Below are 6091 nucleotides of genomic sequence, written 5' to 3'. Positions count from 1 at the left end.
TACCAGATATTGACTCATAATGAAGGAATCCTGCTCTCACAAACTGTTCCAGAGACTGAGGTGCAAAGTGTTCCCTCCACTCGCGAACACTACCTGTGATTTACAGATACAGAACAAATCTCAGTCAGGTGAGTAGCAGAGTTTGATGGGTACGACACGTGTTCCACACTCACCTTCTCTGCGCCAGATAATCAGATGCAGTCGACACGCGGTGTCTGTGTTGGTTTAACAAGAGTTTTACACAAGACCCGGTCCACATTTACACAATATCAGGGTATAAGACGTTGGAGCAGAAGTAGGCCATTCAGCCCATCGAATATGCTCCGTATTTCAATGAGATCATGCTTGATCTGATATATGACGTGTTATGACCTCATACGGTGGCACGTTGTCACAGTGGCTACCTCACAGCGCCTGCGATCCGGGTTCAATTCCAACCTTTGGTCACTGACTGTGTGGAGTTTGCACTTTCTCTCCGTGTCTGTGTGGGTTTCCTCCGGGTGCTGCGATTTCCTCGCACAGTCCAAATGTGTGAGGGGTAGGTGGAGTGTCCATGCTAAATTGCCCCTTAGTCTTCAGAAAGGTGGGTAGTGTTACAGGGATGTGATGGGGACACAGGGGCTCTTTCAGAATATCGTTGCAGAGTCGATTGGCAGAATGGCCTCCTTTTACATTTTAATGATTTCATGATAATCCTCATGTCCACTTTCCCGGCTTTTTCTCTCTACATTTCATGATGAATCTTTAAAACCAACATTCCAACCAAGCCTCAGGTAGCAGTAACTCCTCAATGGTCGTTGATTTCCCGGCTGTCAATCATTTGGCCAATCTGAGGGAAGTCACATCCTGGAAATGTCATACATTGATCCAGTCCTAAAGTAAATTAAGTCCCTGATCACCATAGGCCCTTTGAGGGTAAGATCTGACTGGTGGTGATTTAACCTGAGGATCACCATACCTCAGGCGAGGAGCAATAATAATAATAATAATCGCTTATTGTCACAAGTCGGCTTCAATGAAGTTACTGTGAAAAGCCCGACTCGCCACATTCCGGCGCCTGTCCCGGGAGGCTGGAACGGGAATTGTGAGAAGGCGGGGTTTTCATGATTCAGTTCTATTATAGCTGTGTGATCTGAAACTAATTCATCTGGTTTTCTCTCTGTTAATCTTGTCTCACAGTGAGGCAAACCTCACTGATTGGATAGACGAGTGATCGTTCTTCAGTCTTGTCATGAACGGACCCGCTGAATATGGAGGGAAATCCTGTGTGGCAGGATTTACCTCCAACTCAATCTATAAGTTTGTGGATGATAGCACTGTGGTAAGTCGTATCGCAAACAATGACGAATCAGATACAGAAGGTAGATAAATCACATGGTTGCATAGTGTACTGTTATGTGACTTTCCCTTCAAGACATGGACATTTAAGCAATGTACATTGAAGAAAACAGTGATGTCAGAGAGTGGTTGGAGCTGGGCTTTAGGTCAGCCATTTTGTAGGTTTTTAGTTTCAGTTTAAAAGCAGCTTGTGTGTTTCTGTGTGTTTCCAGAGAGCTGCAAGTTTGAAAAGAGCTTGGAATCGTCTGTGTTTGCAGTGATCTGGGCCTCTGACATAAAGGACGATCTCTGGATTATTTGGGAGATTTAAATTCATAATTGGAAAGCCTGATGTGATTCTGTTTAAAGGTGTTAAGTCGCTTGGAAGTTTGAAGGCACATTTTAAGGAATTATTTACCATTGCAATATTTTCTGAGTGATCTTTGAAGTAAGGGGTGTTAAGAGATCCAATGTTTATTTAAGATGTTAAGTTGAGTTCATGGGATAAACAGTTTTTTGTGTTTAAAAACCCACGTGTCCATAATTGTAATCCCACACCTAGGGAAAAAGCCATGTGCTAAGATGCTAAGAAAAGCAACAAATCCATTGAAGGGAGAGATTGGTTGAACTTCATGATACATCTTGGGGTTCTGAAAACGCCTCGCCCATAACAATTGGGGGCTCATCCGGGATAAAAGTCTATCTATTGGATTGGCTTTTGTGAACTTAAAGACAGTGAAGGATTGTTGCTTTTCCGCTGTGGTATTTTAGTTTAAGTGGGGAGAGTGTTGTGAACCATGGCTCTTTCAGAGGCCCAGACGTTTTTGGATGTGGAGAATGTCACACGTACTACTTTACGGACAGGAACGAAAAGCAGACTGTTAGATTTGGCAAGAACATTGCAGTTAACATTACCTGACAAAATGCGAAAAGATGAGGTAGTTATGACGGTGGTTAAGCATTTAAAGTTGCCTTAGATAGAGTTTGACTCATTGGAAATGGCAAAAAATCAGTTGCTAATGAAACAAATGGAACATGAGAACGAATTAAAGCGGCTTGAATACGAGAGTGAGAGAGAGGAAAAAGGAAGAGAAAGAGAGTGAGAGGAAAAAGAAAGGGAGCGAGAAGAAAGAAGAAAAGCAAGAACAGCCCTAGCAGAACAAAAAGAAAAGGAAAGGGAAATACAGATCAGGGAAAAAGATAAAGATAGGGAGTTTGAACTTCAGAAAATGGCCATGAAACTTGACAATCTGTAAAAATTGGCAGATGTGAAGGGAAACGTACAGTTGGATGATAGCGATGAGGATAGTGAGAAAGAGCGTCATAGTCGAAGGCTTGGTGGGAATCTATTTAAATATGTCCAAGCATTACCAACCGTTGACGAGAAGGAAGTGGAAGCCTTTTTCATTTCATTTGCGAAGGTAGCGAAACAAATGAAATGGCCACAGGACATGTGGGTGTTACTGATTCAAACAAAGCTGGTAGGTAGAGCGAGTGAAGTGTTTGCATCACTCCCGGAGGAGGTATCTGGAACGTATGAGGAGATGAAGAAACCCATCTTGAGTGCATATGAGCTAGTGCCGGAAGCTTCCAGACAAAGGTTTAGAAATTTAAGGACAGAATTTGGTCAAACATACATGGAGTTTGAAAGGCTGAAACAGAGTAATTTTGATAGGTGTATAAGGGCTTTGAAAATAGATCAAACGTATGAAGCTCTCAGAGAAAGAATACGTTTGAAGGAGTTTAAAAATTCATTTCCTGATGTAGTGAGAACTCATGTGGAAGAACAGGGGGTTAAAACTGCGAGGTTAGCAGCGGAAACGGCAGATGATTATGAATTTGTTCATAAATCAAAGATTGGTTTCCGACATCAGTTTCAGCAGGGGAGGGATAGAAACTGGGGACATGAGAAATACTCAAGTGGGAAAGGTAAAGGTGATCTGATGGCAGACAATAAAGAGAGAGTACCTCAGATTAATAAAGACATCCAGGAAGTTGGAAAAGAACTGAAAAGTTTCAAATGTTTTCACTGTAATAAACTAGGCCATGTAAAGTCACAGTGTTGATGGTTGAAGAAAAGCACTGAGAAGGTTGATTTGGTAAAACAGGATAAGACGGTGGGGTTTGTTAGAGTGGTAAAGGAAAGCCCAAGGGAAGTGAAGGAGATGCAAACAATTGTACAGCCTGTTAAGGAAGTAATTGTTAAGAAGGTGCCAGATGTATTTAAAGAATTTAGTTGTCTGGGTAAAGTTTACTCATGTGTATCAGGAGGAGCAGGTAAATAAGTCACAATTTTAAGAGATACAGTAGCTAGTCAATCTTTAATTGTAAGAGATGAGGAATTATGTAGTTTGGGAAGAATGTTGCCAGAAAAGGTGGTGATATGTGGAATTCAGTGTGAGAGGAGTAGCGTTCCATTATATAAGGTAAGGTTGGAAAGTCCAATGAAGGGAAGTGCTAGTCGGAGTAATAGATAAACTATCTTGTCCAGGAATACAGTTTATCTTGGGTAATGTATAGCTGCATCGCAGATGGGAGTGATGCCTACCGTGGTTGATAAACCAGTGGAAAATCAGACAACTGAAGTGTTGAAGGACGAAGATCCTGGGATTTTTCCGGATTGTGTAGTAACAAGGTCGCAAAGTCACAGGCTAAGACAAGATGAGAAATCAAAGAGTGAAGATGAAGTTGAAGTGCAATTATCCGAAACGATTTTTGATCAGATGGTTGAAAAAGAACAAGAACAGGTGGAGGATGAGGCGGATATTTTTAGTTCAGGAAAATTGGCGGAGTTACAACGGAAAGATGTAGAAATGAAACGGATATATCAGAAAGCATAAACGGAAGAGGAATCTGAGAGTATACCAGAGTGTTGTTCCCGTAAAAATGATGTCCTAATGAGAAAATGGAGACGTGTACATATGCAGGCGGAAGAAAAGTGGGCAGAAGTTCATCAAGTAGTATTGCCGGTAGGGTATACAAAAGAGGTGTTGCGAGTTGCACATGAGGTACCAGTGGGAGGTCATTTGGGAAAAGGGAAAACTCAAGCTAAAATCCAGGAACATTTTAATTGGCCTGGACTACATAAAGATGTAGTTACATTTTGTCAATCATGTCGCACATAGAACATAGAACATAGAACATTACAGCGCAGTACAGGCCCTTCGGCCCTCAATGTTGCGCCGACCTGTGAAACCACTCTAAAGCCCACCTACACTATTCCCTTATCGTCCATATGTCTATCCAATGACCATTTGAATGCCCTTAGTGTTGGCGAGTCCACTACTGTTGCAGGCAGGGCATTCCATGCCCTTACTACTCTCTGAGTAAAGAACTTACCTCTGACATCTGTGCTATATCTATCTCCCCTCAATTTAAAGCTATGCTCCCTCGTGCTAGACATCACCATCTGAGGAAGAAGGCTCTCACTGTCCACCCTATCCAATCCTCTGATCATCTTGTATGCCTCAATTAAGTCACCTCTTAACCTTCTTCTCTCAAACAAAAACAGCCTCAAGTCCCTCAGCCTTTCCTCATAAGATCTTCCCTCCATACCAGTCAACATTCTGGTAAATCTCCTCTGCACCCTTTCCAATGCTTCCACATCCTTCCCATAATGCGGCGACCAGAATTGCACGCAATACTCCAAATGCGGCCGCACCAGTGTTTTGTACAGCTGCAACATGACCTCATGGCTCCGAAACTCAATCCCTCTACCAATAAAAGCTAACACACCATACGCATGTCAAGTGATATGGAAAACTCTAGCAGTGATGTAACCAGCGCCCTTAATACCCATTCCAGCATTTGCTACAGGAATAGTGCCAAAGGACTGGAGGACAGCAAATGTGGTCCCTTTGTTCAAAAAGGGGAGCAGAGACAACCCCGGCAACTATAGACTGGTGAGGCTCACGTCTGTAGTGGGTAAAGTCTTGGAGGGGATTATAAGAGACAAGATTTATAATCATCTAGATAGGAATAATATGATCAGGGATAGTCAGCATGGCTTTGTGAAGGGTAGGTCATGCCTCACAAACCTTATTGAGTTCTTTGAGAAGGTGACTGAACAGGTAGATGAGGGTAGAGCAGTTGATGTAGTGTATATGGATTTCAGCAAAGCGTTTGATAAGGTTCCCCACGGTAGGCTATTGCAGAAAATACGGAGGCTGGGGATTGAGGGTGATTTAGAGATGTGGATCAGAAATTGGCTAGCTGAAAGAAGACAGAGGGTGGTGGTTGATGGGAAATGTTCAGAATGGAGTTCAGTTACAAGTGGAGTACCACAAGGATCTGTTCGTGGGCCGTTGCTGTTTGTCATTTTTATCAATGACCTAGAGGAAGGCGCAGAAGGGTGGGTGAGTAAATTTGCAGACGATTCTAAAGTCGGTGGTGTTGTCGATTGTGTGAAAGGATGTAGCAGGTTACAGAGGGATATAGATAAGCTGCAGAGCTGGGCTGAAAGGTGGCAAATGGAGTTTAATGTAGAGAAGTGTGAGGTGATTCACTTTGGCAGGAATAACAGGAATGCGGAATATTTGGCTAATGGTAAAGTTCTTGAAAGTGTGGATGAGCAGAGGGATCTAGGTGTCCATGTACATAGATCCCTGAAAGTTGCCACCCAGGTTGATAGGGTTGTGAAGAAGGCCTATGGAGTGTTGGCCTTTATTGGTAGAGGGATTGAGTTCCGGAGTCGGGAGGTCATGTTGCAGCTGTACAGAACTCTGGTTCGGCCGCATTTGGAGTATTGCGTACAGTTCTGGTCACCGCATTATAG

This window comes from Scyliorhinus torazame, chromosome 24 (assembly GCF_047496885.1).
Source record: "Scyliorhinus torazame isolate Kashiwa2021f chromosome 24, sScyTor2.1, whole genome shotgun sequence".
NCBI lineage: Eukaryota > Metazoa > Chordata > Chondrichthyes > Carcharhiniformes > Scyliorhinidae > Scyliorhinus > Scyliorhinus torazame.
This window is presented reverse-complemented; position numbering follows the sequence as displayed.